Source organism: Silurus aristotelis (genome assembly GCF_946808225.1).
Source record: "Silurus aristotelis genome assembly, chromosome: 7".
NCBI classification, from domain to species: domain Eukaryota; kingdom Metazoa; phylum Chordata; class Actinopteri; order Siluriformes; family Siluridae; genus Silurus; species Silurus aristotelis.
Window position 1 is genome coordinate 2217870 of NC_139580.1, and position 17352 is coordinate 2235221.

Genomic DNA, 17352 nt, shown 5'->3' on the forward strand with positions numbered 1-17352 from the left:
GTGTTGTGCGTCTAATCGTACACTTACGGTACGTGTGGTGGGAGCGGCCAAAATAGATGTAAACACTCTTTAGAAAGGCATTTCCGTTATAAATAAATAAATAAATAAATAAATAAATAAATAAATAAATAAATAAATAAATAAATTTATGTTTGAGTATAAGTCTACTCATGTCTGTCTATTACTCTATTAAATGTCAACTGATTTTACTGTGTAGTTTTTGAGAAAATTGAATTAAAAATAACTCTAAACATCACTGTATTTTCAATCATGTTCCATATTCACTCTATAGACAGAGACACTGTAAATGAGAATTATTTAAAAGATTGAGCAAAGCAATAAAGGAGAATGTTTTATGAGTGTTTGAATATGGAACATGATTAAACATTCACTTATGTTTGGAGTGATTTTGCTTTTACCTTTCTCTTTAAATTTAAGACTATAATATACATGGACACTGTAAATTATTTAAAAGATTAAGCAAACCTATAAGGAAAATGTTTTTATTTGTTTGAATATGGTGATTAAAATACACTGGATTTTTATGTTTCTTAAACACTGTACAGTAAAACGGGCTGAAAATGAATTCAGTGATATTCAGGGTCCCTCTGAGTGAAGATCAACTGAATGATTAAGCAAACATTTAAATGAAGGTCAAATAAAGGTGATTTTGCTTTTACATTTTACTGCATGTCCTCAAACACCATACAGTACAGATATTTTTTTAAGTGTTAAAATATAAATCTTAATATCTTGATTTTATATATATATGTATATGTATATAATCTTATTTATTATTATTTCTTGTTTTTAATATATATATATATATATATATATATATATATAAAATCACAAACAAGAAATGATAATAAACGAGATAATAATATAATTATTATATATTATATATATATTATATATTATTATTATATTGTATTATAATAATTATATTATTATTATTATTATTATTATTATTACTATTATATAATCACAAACAAGAAATGTTATTATTGGTGTTTGATAAAAAAATAATAATGTATTTATATTTTATGTCTTTTTTGTTATTTTTTTAGAACGGAAACTGATTCTGAAGAGTCTTTACTTCTATTTTACTTCACCGTGTATTTTCAAGTTGGTTCTGTTCTGTGAACATGGAGTTCTATTTTCCCCTATATGCGCGCTATTTTTATTTAAAGTGTTGGTCTAATTCAAACAACAGCGTGAATTTGTAGGCGTGAATACTACTGCTGGAATGTACGATGAAAATACTTTTTGGTGGTTGTGCATCTGTAAGGAGTATCTGAACTCTGAAATTGCTGGAATTTTGTGACCTGGAATGGAATCTAAACTTTCGCACGAGTCGTCGGTCATTCACACATTTGTGTGGACTGGTAGAGGGATTTCTGAAGAGAAGAAGAGACTGTCAGAAATCCAGTTCCCCTGATAATTAGTGTTGTTTTTTTTGTTTGTTTTTTATACAAATTCAGAAGCTGTGCGGAAAACCGTGTTGTGTAACCAATAATCGGTTTAACGCGGTTTATAGAAATGTTTGTCAGACCCCTCTCAAACAGATTACAATTTCATTCGATTTGGGCATTTTTATTATGACAGGGGTGTTTATATTGAGCATTTTCATTCAGATTGGACTTTTAAACCGATTACAATGCTCCATGTAAACACACCTATTGTCTGAGCATGATGCCTACACAGAGATAAACTCAAATCCTTCTGTTTTTAAAGGAATACTTCACTCAAAAATTGCCCATAAATTCCTCAAACAGCCCAGGTGTATATGACTTATGATTATATAGGGATGGTGTAATGTGCTCTTTTGGAAGAAGCTGTGTGTTCATCATCATTATTGGATTGAGCCTTTATTTCCAAGGGTGTTTTTCCCCCAGTTCTATTTCCTTTATAAAAACGGTAAGAGGGATTATCACTGTTCTCCATAATATCTGTTAAATTTACCCAATTATATTAGCCATCCATGTTATTAAAATAAATATTTTGTTTTAAAAAGGGTTTAATAACATGTGAAATTATATTTGATGGATGGTTGTATATATTTTATTTTTTTTGCATGTTTTCTGTGTTCCATGTGGTGCAGCATATTTTATGTTGTGTTTGAGGTTAAATTATATTTTTTTTACGGTTTTATTTTTATTTTGGATACAGCCAATATTTCCCTTTGTAATATCATCTTCTTTTGGCTGCTCCCATTAGGGGCGCCACACGGCTCATCCATCTCCATACCCCCCTGTCCTCTACATCGCTTTCACTCTCACAGATACTCTTCTATCACAAATCACTCCTGCTATCACTCTTCTCCACCCACCCCACCTCTTCACCACCACTCTCCATTACTTTGCATTGTTGACCCCAGGTACCTGAACTCCTCCACCTTCTCCACCTCTTCTTCATGCAACCGCACCTCTCCACTGCCCTCCCTCTCATTCACACACATGTACTCTGTCTCACTCCTACTGACTTTCATTCCTCTTCTCTCCCAGCAGCCATATCTCCACCTCTCCAGGCTCTTCTCCACCTGCTGCCTACTCTCACCACAAATCACAATATCATCCTCAAACATCGTAGTCCATGGAGACTTCTGTCTGACCTCGTCCTTCAACCTGTCCATCACCACTGCAAACAGGAAAGGGCTCAGGGCCAATCCTTGATGAAGTCCAACCTTCACCTTGAGCCAGTCTGTCGTTCCTACTGCACACTTCACTGCTGTCACACTGTCCTCATACAGTTATGTTCAAAATAATAGCAGTACAATGTGACTAACCAGATTAATCCAGGTTTTTGGTATATTTTTTATTGCTACGTGACAAACAAGTTTCCAGTAGGTGCAGTAGATTCTCAGAAAACAAACAAGACTCAGCATTCATGATATGCATGCTCGTGAGGCTGTGCAATTGGGCAATTAGTTGAAAGGGGTGTGTTCAAAAAAATAGCAGTGTATGCCGTTGACTGTACAAACTCAAAACTATTTTGTACAAACATTTTTATTTCTAGGATTTAGCAATCCTGTGAATCACTAAACTAATATTTAGTTGTATGACCACAGTTTTTTAAAACTGCTTCACATCTGTGTGGCATGGAGTCAACCAACTTGTGGCACCTCTCAGCTGTTATTCCACTCCATGATTCTTTAACAACATTCCACAATTCACTTACATTTCTTGGTTTTGCTTCAGAAACAGCATTTTTGATATCACCCCACAAGTTCTCGATTGGATTAAGGTCCGGGGATTGGGCTGGCCAATCCATAACATTAATTTTGTTGGTTTGGAACCAAGACTTTGCTCGTTTACTAGTGTGTTTGGGGTCATTGTCTTGTTGAAACAACCATTTCAAGGGCATGTCCTCTTCAGCATAAGGCAACATGACCTCTTCAAGTATTTTGACATATGCAAACTGATCCATGATCCCTGGTATGCGATAAATAGGCCCAACACCATAGTAGGAGAAACATGCCCATATCGTGATGCTTGCACCACCATGCTTCACTGTCTTCACTGTGTAGTGTGGCTTGAATTCAGAGTTTGGGGGTCGTCTCACAAACTGTCTGTGGCCCTTGACCCAAAAAGAACAATTTTACTCTCATCAGTCCACAAAATGTTCCTCCATTTCTCTTTAGGCCAGTTGATGTGTTCTTAGGCAAATTGTAACCTCTTCTGCACATGCCTTTTTTTAAACAGAGGGACTTTGCGGATTCTTGAAAATAGATTAGCTTCACACAGACGTCTTCTAACTGTCACAGTACTTACAGGTAACTCCAGACTGTCTTTGATCATCCTGGAGCTGATCATTGGCTGAGTCTTTGCCATTCTGGTGATTCTTCGATCCATTTTGATGGTTGTCTTCCGTTTTCTTCCACGTCGCTCTGGTTTTGCTCTCCATTTTAAGGCATTGGAGATCATTTTAGCTGAACAGCCTATAATTTTTTGCACCTCTTTATATGTTTTCCCCTCTCCAATCAACTTTTTAATCAAAGTACGCTGTTCTGCTGAACAATGTCTTGAACGACCCATTTTCCTCAGGCTTTCAAATGCCTGTTAGTGCTGGCTTCATCCTTAAATAGGGGCCACCTGATTCACACCTGTTTTTTCACAAAATTGATGACCTCAGTGATTGAATGCCACACTGCTATTTTTTTAACACACCCCTTTCAACTAATTGCCCAATTGCACAGCCTTACGAGCATGCATATCATGAATGATGGGTCTTGTTTGTTTTCTAAAAATCTACTGCACCTACTGGTAACTTGTTTGTCACGTAGCAATAAAAAATATACTAAAAACCTGGATTATTCTGGTTAGTCACATTGTACTGCTATTATTTTGAACATAACTGTACATGTCCTGCACCACCCTCACATACTTCTCTGACACACCTGACTTCCTCATACAATACCACAACTCCTCTCTCCACCCTGTCGTACGCTTTCTCTAAATCCACAAACACACAATGCAAAGCCTTCTGACCTTCTCTATACTTCTCCATCAACATTCTCAAAGCAAATAAGGTGTCTGTGGTGCTCTTCCTCAGCATAAAGCCATACTGTTGCTCACAGATAGTCACCTCTTCTCTCAGCCTGGCTTTCACTACTCATTCCCATAACTTCATGGTGTGACTGATCAACTTAATTCCCCTGTAGTTACTGCAGGTCTGCACATCTCCCTTATCATTTTCCTCATTCATCAGCTGCTCAAAATACTCCCTCCACTTTCTCAACACACTCTCCTCACTAGTCAACACATTTCCCTTTCCATCCTTTATTGCTCTAACTTGCAGCACATCCTTCACAGCTCGGTCCCTCTGCCTGGCCAATTGCTACAAATCCTTTTCTCCTTCCTTAGTGTCCAACTTCTCCTACAGCTCCTCATATGCCTGTTCCTTGGCTTTCGCCACATCCCTCTTCACCTGCTGCCGCATCTCCTTGTACTCCTGCCTACTTTTCTCATCACTCTGTCGATCCCACTTCTGTTTTGCCAACCTCTTTCTCCTTACGCTCTCCTGCACTTCCTCATTCCACCACCACGTCTCTTTGTCTTCCTTTCTATTTCCAGATGTCACACCAAGTACCTTTCTAGCTGTCTCTCTTATCACTTCTGCAGTAGTTACCCAATAATCCAGCACCTCTTTACCACCACTGAGCCCTCTCTGACCTCTTCCCTGAACCTCACACTGCAGTCTTCCGCCTTCAGTTTCCACCATATTCTTCTTCTTTCAGTCCTCACTCTCCTCCTCTTGTTCTTCAACTCCAAAACCATCCTAAAGACCACCATCCGATGCTGTCTAGCTACACTGTCCCCCGTACCACCCAAAGATTGTACTAGTGCCAGCTGGATTCCACTACATGTGTGGAGTTTGGACACTGGACCTCCTGGAGTGTTTAAAGGCTCTGGCATGGAGAAGCTGGTGTTGGATCTGTGATGATCACAAATGTTGAGCTATTTTATGAGTTTCTCAGTAGCTCCTAGTTTTATAACCATAATAACTGTAAAAGACTGTAGAAAGAACATTTCTTATAATCACACACTCCAGTGCTAATGTTAGTTCTCTCTCTCCAGTGTTCTGTATTGTTTAAAGATTTATGATCACACTCTTGATGTCACCCAAATGAGGATGGGTTTTGAGTCTGGTTCCTCTCAAGGTTTCTTCCTCATAACATCTACGGGAATTTTTCCTTGCCACAGTCTCCATGGCTGCTCATCAGTGATAAATACACACCTATACCTTAACTGTTGATTTCAAGGAAAGCTGCTTTGAGACAATGTCTATTGTGAAAAGCACTATACAAATAAACTTGACTTGACTACATGCCCATTAAAGTCTGCCCCAATCACCAATCTTCCATTCCTAGGTACACCTTCTATCACTTCACTCCAGAATCTTCCCCTCCATCTTACAGCTGACTTGTGGAGCATAGGCACTGATGACATTTATCATCACCACATCAACTTCCAGCTTCACGTTCATCAACCTATCAGAAACTCTCTTCACCTCCACTACACTCTTACTGTACTCTTCCTTCAGAATCCCCCCTACACCATTTCTCTTTCCATCCACACCATGATAGAACAGTTTGAACCCACCTCCTGTTCCTGGCCTTACTCCCTTCCCACTTGGTCTCCTGAACACACAACATATCTACCTTTCTCCTCTCCATCATATCAGCTACCTCTCTCCCTTTACCAGTCATAGTACCAACATTTAAAGTACCAACCCGAACCTCCACTCTCCAGCACTTCTCCTTTCCCTGTCGCCTCTGTAGACGTCTTCCTCCTCTCCTTCTCCTCCTTCGGCCAACAGTAGCCCAAATTCCACTGGTTGGCTAACGATACCCGTGGCGGTCGTTGTTAACCCGGACCTCGACCGATCTGGTATGAAATTCCTATTCGTGATAGGATATTCGATTTGGCACGTTTTACGCTGGATGCCCTTCCTAACGCAACCCTCCCTATTTATACGGGCACTGGATTGTGCCTCCCTAATGGCTGGGTTTTATCTTTGTAATATGCAGTAGCTTATTTTATTAATTTTTTCAGTGAAATTGTGAACCATGACTTACTATTAAGCTGTAGCCGCACCCATATTTAGTTTAACTATAATTTGTTATGAATGTATGTATATGTATCTATATTAGAAGTTATATTTCCTTGTGAAAAGGCTGTTGTACTGCTGGTTCAACTGTGAAAGTGACTGAGTTGGAAAAGAAGCCTAAAAAAAAAGAAAGCTGCTCTGTGTGACTTCATAGAAACACAACGCAGAGACAATCGGGGGAGCACACCGACGAAGAGGGTTTTATATATATATATATATATATATATATAAATATATATATATATATATATATATATATATATATATATATATATATATATATATATATATATATATATATATATATATATACATACATATATTAAATAATATCCTGGCTCTTCCCAGCAATATAATGGCACTAATGAGTAAACACAAAATGGCAGAACACCTGCTTTATGTCAATACAAATCCATTCATGTCCATTTAGAACCAAAGAGATTCAAAGTTATTGATGTGTATAGTATTTAATTTAACTGTGTTCAGCTGAAGAAAGTCATAAACACCTAGAATGCCTTAAGGTTGATTTATGGGATAATGTTCATTTTAATTGAAGTGTCCCTTTAAACTGAGCTCTAGTGAACTACAGAGAAAAAAGCAGCACTTTGGAATTGAGATTTTCAAGTCTGTTTTATAAATTGTATTAAAGGCACTGCTGAAGTGTGGTGTTCTAAGCCATTATAAGCGTATGCTTTACATATGTTAACTTGCAGCCTAAACGCATGTTTGTATTCACTCAAGCAATCCACCACCATTGCTACGACACTGCCCAGTGACCAGCCAATTATATAAAGGTGTTTAAATTTTCATAAAAATTATAAGTGTGCAATGTGTATCAATAAAGAGAAATAATAAATGTGAATATCAAAGCAAACACTGTTTTACTAATACCGAAGAATATGTATACAAAAGTATGTATTAAAAAGTTAACTTACCCAAAATTTGCAAATCCACTTTGGTCAGTGTTGTAGCAAGCATGTGCTAACTATTGGTGTTCATTCAACTTTTTTATTCATGTTTATGTGTACTTAATTTATTTGGCATGGTCTAAAACCACAGTTAAACAAGTTGGCCAAACAAAATTGCTTTATGCTGAAGGACAGCCATGATTGATTGAAGTGCATTCTAAGTAAAGAATTACATTTGAATTGACATTAAAAGGTTGTGCTTCAGCAAAGTCGACTTGGTGTTAGGAGTAGAAATATGAACACAAAACCACTGTTCAACAAGTTTAATTAACAAAGGTACATGAGTCACATAAGTTCACACCATTCTTTGCACAAAGGTGTTGGTTTTGTAACATTTTTACAATACAAATTTCTTGAAAACATATAGTATATTTTTTATAATAATAATAATAATAAAAAAAAAACTTATTTTCTGCAAAGCTTCAAATGTATATTAATGTTTTGGAAGGTAGTAAAGATGTAAAGAATACACTAAGATAAGCAATATGGCCAATGCAAAAGGTACATTCTCCAGTTCACAGAGTACAGTCACCCCCTCTAGAATGACTCGCACATCCTTTGGGGGATCACTAAGCTCAGCACCTTCAGGTCGAATAACATAGATGCCAAAGAGGGTCTCTTCCATGGATGTGTCTGCTTACATCATCTGCCTACAAAAAAATAACCAGTTCTTTTAAACCCTGGTGTTAAATACATCCCACCCCATACCTTAATTGAATCCCTTTTCATAACGTTATAAAAATATTATTGTACAACAGCTAACAGTTAAATTAGAAAAAGATATAACCAGATATTTGAAATGCCTCGCTTATACATATTTACAAGGAACATCCTTGAATTATCACAGAGACTATTCCCTTACTGAAGCTAAAGGTATAACAACATACCATGTATTTCTTCACCAGCTTCTCCGGATCTTCATTCAAGTACACACAAAGTCCCTTTAGGATGCATTCACATTCAATATCACTGCTATCCACCTGCAAATCAGAGAAATTATATAACTAGGTTAAACAGACCATATTTCTTCACCCTAAAACTATCAAGGATGCAATTTCCAGAGAAAGAAACATAATGCTAGCTTTTTCACATAGAAATAAAATTAACCAAGATTTCACAGTATGTTTAGACATACATGTTTTGTAAAATATCAGGTTTTTTTACCCCTTTTTAAATATTTTAATTCATTATTTCTTATTCTTTTTATTTCATAAAATGTTATATAGGACAACAAGTAAGAGTCCACAAGACCTAAGATTCAATATCTTTTACACTAGTATAAGAAACATTAAGATCCAGCTTGTGTTAGATGCTATGAATTGAAAGCACAGACAGCATGTGTAGTTTATCTCTAAATAAAGAGATTTTGTGAAGGTCACATTTAAAGCTGCTTCTAAACTTTGAACATGGCATTTCACACATGATGTGTAGCTTTTCTCCTAATACCATATAGAGCAATGTCAGTAAGTAAAATCAAATCACCTCCCTAATCAAAGCAATAAGGACATTTCTGTGAGCATGTGTCTTATTTTTAAAACTCAATACCTGGGTCATGGGTGTCATGATGCTCTTTTAATTGTATGCTAAATCCTCTAACAAAAGGAGTATGTTGTTTCACTTACCTCACACACACTGAAGAATGCTGGCCATCTTGTTTTAAAATCTGCTATCATGGTGCATCTCAAACCACTTCTTGCCTTCTGTGAGCAAACGTCTTCTCCATCAACATTGCCACCTTATTTTCCCTGTTTCTTTTTTTTCCACTTCTGAGAGGAGAGCTAGTCTTAAAAGTATTTGAGTCTCCTTTGTTTCACCAGAGGGATAAGCAGGGCATTAACTAAATTATGCTTTTCTTAGCTTCTATCACCATAAGCAGGACTGCATTTATCATTAGGTTTGTTTATAAGAGCATGTACTGTTACTTCTGGGCATCCAAGATGTCTCAGCTTTGTTTGAAAGTTACCTAGTTTATACTTTAAGCTTGTCTTCTATCTGGCATATCCAGTGGCTGAACCAGGCTTTTCCAAACAAGGATGGGCTGACACACGAGCTGCAGCTACATCCTTGATCTCTGCCTTAGAGAGGTAGACTTTGAATAATTGTTTTAATTAAGCCATCAAAAATGGAAGACTTAAGTTTAGAATAGGGCTCAATAAAGTTCCATTCTCTTTAAATGCAGCATTGTCCCTTTCCAGCTGTACTTCAGCATCATAAGAGAACCGGGGCACCTTGAAGACTAAGGGCCATGCAGAGAATATTGAGGCGATCGACTCGGGAGAAGGCAATTTGTCTGCATCAAATGAGGTAGAAGATAAAAAGGACATCTGAAGAGTGAGAGGAGGCAACAGATAAATAGGGGTGGGGGGAGAGTCACCAGGCAGGGCAGGATGGTGTGAGGCTACTGTATTAAAGATGACTTTAATTGCATTGAGTTTAGGTTGGTAAACTCATTATTAAAATATGCATTCATGAACTGGAGTCTAAAGTCCCCTTCTACTCCACATTGCCTCTTTATATGCTGTATGAGTTCACTGACAGATTCTGGTAATCCGTCTTTAAGCATCAATCTCTGGGAAGAAATTTCACAACTATAAATGTGTAAAGAGTACATTTTAAGAATACATAAAGCACAGAAACAGCATTTAAAATTTACCGTGAAGATTGCTACACTTTATATGATTATGTATATTTTTAATGTTACCATTGTGACTGAACCAACAAAATTTGCCAGTTCATCATGCTCAAAAAAAAAAAAGGCTCTGAAGTGTTCCCTGTACCATCCCGACTTCTCACTATGAAACACAATCTTTCTTTTAGAATACAAATCTGAAGGAGCTCTCAAAAATCAGGCAGTCCACTTGTAAACCTATAAACCACAATCACGACATTTTTAAAACTTAGACTTTTGCTTGATGCACATTTAGTAAGGTGAACATTAGTTGTACCAGGACATTTTTGTTAAATAGTAATTTCTTGTTTCAAAACATCCACAGGAACTAGTAAGACACTTGTGATCTCAAGACCAGGTTATTCAAAGCTAGATGAACGCAGGTGATAACACATTACTATCTCATGATTACTGGCAAGTGAAATAGGGACACTGTGTTTCGAATAACCTGTTTAAAAAAATCTGTGCTTTGCCTCAAATTGCATTGTTTAATGTCCCACAAGGGGACCAAAAGTCTTAATCAGGTGAGGATAGTGCTCCAAAAAAACATGCTTTAGTAGCAGTGATATATGGGGAAATAGTTCTTCTTGATATTTATGTCTTTGCTCTGATATTTTGCACTTAAGATCAAATTAACTCATCTGTGTGTGGTGGAGCAACCACAAGCCCCACAATGTCTTTTAAATCTAACAATACCTGCCATGCTATTTCAAGTATTGCAAGTGTGAGGGAGAGAGATACACACGAGCACACACACACACAGACGCGCACACGCATGCAGCTCATTGCAGAGGCCAGTAATAGAGCAAAACCACCGGCGAAGATCGGAGCCAGGACGAAGGCCGGATATGGAGAGACACCTCCAGCGGCGACCGGGGATGGAGAGCTGCTTGTAGCAGAGACTGGAGACGGAGAGATGTCTTCAGCGGAGGCCGGAAGCGGAGAGATGTCTCCGGTGTGGGACAGGGGCCAAGCTGTACCCGCAGCGGGGCCCAGAGGCTGAGCGACCTCCACGGCAGAGACCAGAGACCGAGCGACACCCTCGGCGGCGATCAGGGGTGGATTGATGCCCACTGGGGAGGTCTGGCAAGGAGTGATGTCCAGCACGGAGGACCGGAGTGTAGCAATGTCCTCCCCGGAGACCCAAAACGGAGTGACGCCTTCAGTGGAAATCTGGACTGAAGGGGTGCCCACAACGGAGGTCAGGAGCGGAGCTACGTCCGATCGGGAGCAGAAAAACCCCCTCGGTGGTGTCCAGAGGCCGAACAATGGCAGAGATGAGGAATGCAGTGACACCTTCGGCGGGTCTGTGAGCCATGACGATGCCTTCAGAGGAACTCGGAGGTGTGGCTTCGCCCGGAAAGGAGCCCAGAGGCGAGAAGTCTACTGGAGAGGGACGCTGAGGCGTGACTTCGCCTTCAGATGGTCCAGGAGGTGTGGTTTTGCCTTTTGGGAGACTTGGGTCTGAGACGTCTTCGTCCAAGGAGCTTAGGAGTGAGATGTCACCTCCGGAGTAGTTCAGGGGCGAGATGTCACCTTTAAGGGAGCACGGGAGCGAGACGTCACCTTCAGGCTATGATGTCGCCCTCAAAAGAATCTGGGACCGCGACATCACTGCCGGATGGCTCTGGAAGCGACCTGGGGCTGTGAGAGGAACCGTGAGTTGCCATGCCACCGTCACAGGCGGACGGAGGTAATATGACCTCCTTCTTGCGGCTAGGCAGCGGTGCGACGACCATTTTGTGGCCAGGCGGCGGCACAATGTCCCTTTTGCGGCCAGGCGGCGGCACAATGTTCCCTTCACGGCCAGGCAGCGGTACAAAGTCCTTTTTGCGGCCAGGCGGCGGTACGATGTTCCTTCTGCGGCCAGTCGGTGGCACGAGGTTCCCTTCGCGGCCAGGCGGCGGCACGACGTCCCTTTCGCTGCCAGGCGGCGGTACGAAGTCCTTTTCGCGGCGAGGCTGCGGTACGACGTTCCTTTCGCGGCCAGGCGGCGGCACAACGTCCCTTTCATGGCCAGGCGGCGGCACGACATCCTTTTCGCGGCCAGGCAGCGGCACGATGTTCCCTTCTTGGCCAGGCAGCGGTACGAAGTTCTTTTTTGCGGCGAGGCGGCGGCATGATGTTCCTTTCGCGGCCAGGCGGCGGCACGACGTTCCCTTCACGGCCAGGCGGCGGCACGACGTCCCTTTCGCGGCCTCGGGGCTGCGCTGAGTGCTCTGGGCGCTCCGGGGCGGAATGGAGCTGTCCTGGAGGTCCTGGAGCGGAACTGAGCTCGCCTGGAGACCTTGGAGCGGAAATGAGATCGCCTGGAGACCTTGGAGCTCTCGGGGACTCTCTGAAGCTGAGAGGAGCTCTAGGGGACTCTCTGGAGCGGAGACGAGCTCTCGGGGACTCTGTGGAGCGGAGAGGAATTCTCTGGGACGCTCTGGGACGGAGAGGAGCTCTTGGGGATGCTCTGGGATAGAGAGGAGCTTTCTGTGGAGACCTGGAGCTGAGCTCTCCTGGAGGAGCTGACAGAAAACTGTTTTTCTGAACCTGTGAACCATTGTGAAATAATCTGTAAATATGATGTTTACCAGTTGCCATTTTAATCTTTTGTGCTTTATGATTTTCAACCCCTTTGTCTCGAACATCTCTCCTATCAAAAAGCAGCTGCAAAGATTTTAGAATAGGCACATACTGAAAGCTTGCTTTTTTCTTCGGAATCAAGAATATATTCAATGGGTTGTACCACTTTAAAGCTTTCTTTGTAATACTATTTGCGGAGATGATATGTGCTAAGCAGGCCACCCTTCCCAATGGGTGCTAAGGGGTTAGATGCAATGAGAGCATTGGCTACCTCTTTTATTATAGACTTATCTGATGTCTTACTATGTTTTTAAAAGAGGTCTTCATGAATGTCAATTAAGAGGGGCAGTGTAGCAGAACGTAATAAGTAGTGCAGCTCGTCTAAAAATCATCCATTTTTGTTCCAGGCACATGTGCAACCTGCTTGAGAAATGCTGCAGCAAAATTTTGCTTAATTATTTTAGACATTTGTTTAGGTCCATTCAAATCATTACTTAAATATCCGCTGTCTGATTCAACAACATTTTCATCTTAATAATTTAGGTCCTCCAGATCATCAGGTAAGTCTTGTGAAACTTGAGTGGTTGTAACTACTCCTTGCTTGAAATCTTTGTTGGGTTGTGTATACTGTTCTTGTGTGAGTGAAATGTTCCATATTTGTTTGTTTGCAACCTCCAAACATACATGTAACCGTTTCATTATTCTTTTTATGACTGCCAGGGTGATTAAACTTAATTTAATCTCATCTGGTGTTTATTCACAATTAAGGTCACACAAGATAATGTCCTCCTTAACTGCACTAATGCACAGCAATGTACTACACTGTAACGTTACCACATAACTAGTATGTACTAACAAATTGACAATGTATATTTGGTGACTATGCTAATAATAGCTATTCTATCTCTGCTTAACTTATATTTTTGTATATAGTTCAGCCTCTGTGTGTTGTTCCTTTTACCATAATTCTAATATTTTTGTATGTTTACTTATATCAAGTCCAATAAATCTATTCACATCTCCCCCTTTGTCTCATCTACCAATGTCTTCTTTTGAATTCCATGCAGTTCTAGTTACCTCTCCAATCAACCTCTTCATCAATGTCATCTACCACCCTCCTGGACCCCTTGGAGACTTCCTAGAAGAGATGGACACACTCCTCAGTACTTTCCCTTCTGACAGCACCCCTCCGACAGTTCTTGGTGACTTCAACCTCCCATCTGACAAACTTTAGTTATCTTGCCTCCTGACTTTTTTGAATACCTTCTCCTTGACATTTACCAGCTGCCCTCCAACACACCACGGAGGAAATTACCTGGTTTTCACTCGCCATACCCCAGCTACAGACATGACTGTCACTTCGCTTCAATTTCTGATCATCACCCGGGTTTCCATTTCAATCACTCTTCCTATTCAACTAAAAAACTATTTACATTCTCTCTTATCCATCCTAACCTTCACTCCATCTCTCCCTCCACTGTAGCTTGCTGTACTCTTTCATCTCTTCCTGACCCTGACTCCTTTTCCTCTCTACCCGTGGACTTTGCCACTGACTTCTTCCTCTCCTCCCTTTCCTCAACTATGGACCTCCTCTGCCCCTGACCACAAAAAGAAGACTTCTTGTCCCACACCCTGGCTGTCAGAAGTTTTGCGCAGCAATCGTCAAGAACTCAGATCAGCAAAGAGAAAATTGAAAAAAAATAACTTGGTGCAGACCTTGCATCTTACTGAGCACTCCGGACCAAATTTTCTTCGGCTGTGACTTCTGCTAAGACTGCCTTCTACAAGGAAAAGCTCAAGGCCTACACACAAGATCCTCATAAGCTCCACAACATCATCTCTTTAATGCTCAACCTCCCTGCCACACCTGCTCCATCCTGCCTGACTGTTGATTAGTTTGCCTCCTTCAATGATAAAAATATCAAGGAAATCTGCCAGACCTTCACTTCCTCCCCAACAATAATTACACTATACAACCAGGAATCCCCTACTCCTTCATTGTCAAGCTTCTCAACCATAAGAGAAAATGAGATACTGCAAGTCATCTAATCTTGCAATCCCACCACCTGCCCTTGGGATCCAATCCCTTCAACTACACTTCAGACCATCTCACAAGATCTCCTGCCCTTCATCTCCACAATCATCAATGGGTCCTTTACATCTGGCCATGCGCCGACTACCTTCAAGCAAGCAAGGGCCATTCCCATCATGAAGAAACCTGCTCTGGATTTATCAGACATCAACAACTACAGACCGGTATCACTACTCTCCTTTCTTTCTAAATCTCTGGAACGCACTGTTTTTAACTTTTTTTTTTACCTTTTTAGATGGTCTATGGTTACCAACCCCTTTTATTTTCCACCCAGGAGGCGGAGGCATTTTTTCCGTTGGCGCTAGCCCAGTTCCAGTGCTGCCGACTTAGATGGAGGAGGGCCCACATTGCCCTCCTTAAGGCCTCTCAGAGCCATGCCTGTTGGGCCAACCAGAGGCACTCCGTGGCACCCCACTACCAAGTTGGCCAAAAGGTATGGCTTTCGACTCGGAACCTCTCGCTCAAGGCTGTGTGCCATAAGCTCATTCCTCGTTTTCTGGGACCCTTCTCCATCTGTAAGGTAATTAACCCGTTTGCTGTGTGCCTTAAACTACCCAAGGTCTTTCGGATCTACCGTGCCTTTCATGTCTCTCGCCAGATTTGACTCTGCTTGTTAGTCTGTCCTCGGATTTATGCTTGTACTTTTTTCTTTGTTTTGAGGTATTCATAAGTCTTTGGACAGTGGAAATTTTGCTTAGCCTTTTGCTCATTTTAAAGGCTGTTAACTCATATACTCCAGCGTCATGCATTTGGGTCCTTCTAGGCACACATCCCTGACAACCTCGGACAACTCATCACACACTGCACTGCATCACGCTGTCTGAGATCCCCCAACACTGCTCGACTGGTTCCACCTTCTCTCAGAGTAAGAGGTAAGTATACTTCAAGGCTCTTCTCTGTTCTGGCACCAAGGTGGTGGCATGAACTTACCCTAGAAGTCCCTGGCTATCTTCAAGCAACTTTCCAAGCACTTTCCATTAGCACTTTTCAAGATTGCTTTGTAAAAATCAAGATTTGTAGTTTGATTTACCTTAAGTTTATAATCTAGATTTATAAATTCTGTAGATTTATTCATTAATAGCACTTTTTTACGTCACTCTGGACAAGGGCATCTGCTAAATGCCACAAATGTAATTGTAATTAACAATATTTTAACAACTTTTTCAAGGAGCTTATAAAAACATACCTCATTGCATTCTGCAAAAGAGAGAGTGTGGGAGAGCATATGAGTTCGGGAAAAAGGAACGCCATGACAGAACAGGTTTAAAGGCAATAAAGCCACTTTTATTAATCTTTTCTTTTATCTGGTGCTCAGTGCCTCAACCACATGTTTCTGGCGCATGCGTCTCACACACACACACTCGCCTCCTTAAATGCCCCTTCCGATAACTGAAAAAGAGAGAACACTCATTAGACATCATTTGCTTCGGGTGAGGCATTCCCGTGTCTACCAGCTCCTGGCCTCACCCTCCATTCACAAACCGGCACTCGGCCACGCCCCCCCGCTGCCACAGAGAGGGTGCCCGGAAATCACGTCAGCTCTACTTTCGTGCTTACATGTGACATAAGTTGCATGACAGCACTTGAACCACATATAACCACATGATCGTGCATCACTCATGCAATCTCTCCTAATACAAATTTTTGAAAAAATAAAATAACATTTTATTAATACCATAGTTAATCGTAAGTTCAATAACATAATGTGACAAGATTACACTTGCCACATATAGACAGCATGTTTATTAGTGTAGAAATATTTATAAGTTGTAAAAAGGCAGTTTTTGTAATGTAGGTGATATGATTTTCAAAAGACAAGTTGGTGTCTAAAATAACTCCCAGGTCTTTTACTGTTGAATTAGTAGTTACAGAACATCCTTCTAAATGCAGGTCCCGATGAGCAAAATCTCCGTCTTATCAGAATTTAATAATAGAAAGTCATGCATCATCCAATCTTTTAATCCTTTAACAAACTCGGTTAATTGAACGAATTAAGATGTTTCATCTGGTTTCAATTAGATATATACTGTAGCTGGGTATCATCAGCATAACAGTGGAAGCTGATCCCATGCCTTCTAATAACTGTTTCACAATGCTTTGAGAAGTGTGTAATCTGTGCAATGGAAGGCACACGTCACCGGTGGGGTGACATCACGACCAGGAAGATATAAAAAGCACATGGTGTAAATCCAGCACCAACTTCTGTTTGTTCTTGAAGCGATCTGTGTGTATTTTATGTCTATTGTTTGTCTATTGTTTGTTGATCCCACCGGGAGGTACAGTAATGAAGATTCGAAGCCCCAGGAAGTGGCAGATCTGAGGACTGTCATTTTCAATAAGAGGGCTTTGACCAAAAAGTCCTGACATAGGACGTGCTCGGGATTTGGCTTGAAAAGGGCATGGGGCACCACATTACACAGTGCCTGCCCTGCCCCAGCACC

At 40.8% G+C, this 17352-nt stretch overlaps 2 long non-coding RNA genes across 2 annotated transcripts in view; one reads left to right on the forward strand and one right to left on the reverse strand.

Moving 5' to 3' along the window:
* LOC310728988 overlaps positions 1-17352 on the forward strand; it is a 412338-nt gene that overhangs the window by 311961 nt on the left and 83025 nt on the right. The gene's annotated exons all lie outside the window — the stretch shown is intronic.
* On the reverse strand, positions 3085-4359 carry LOC310728984. Its single transcript, XR_014534429.1, has 2 exons — positions 3743-4359; positions 3085-3605 (listed from the first exon to the last, which is right to left on the reverse strand). It is a non-coding gene; the product is annotated as an uncharacterized lncRNA (long non-coding RNA).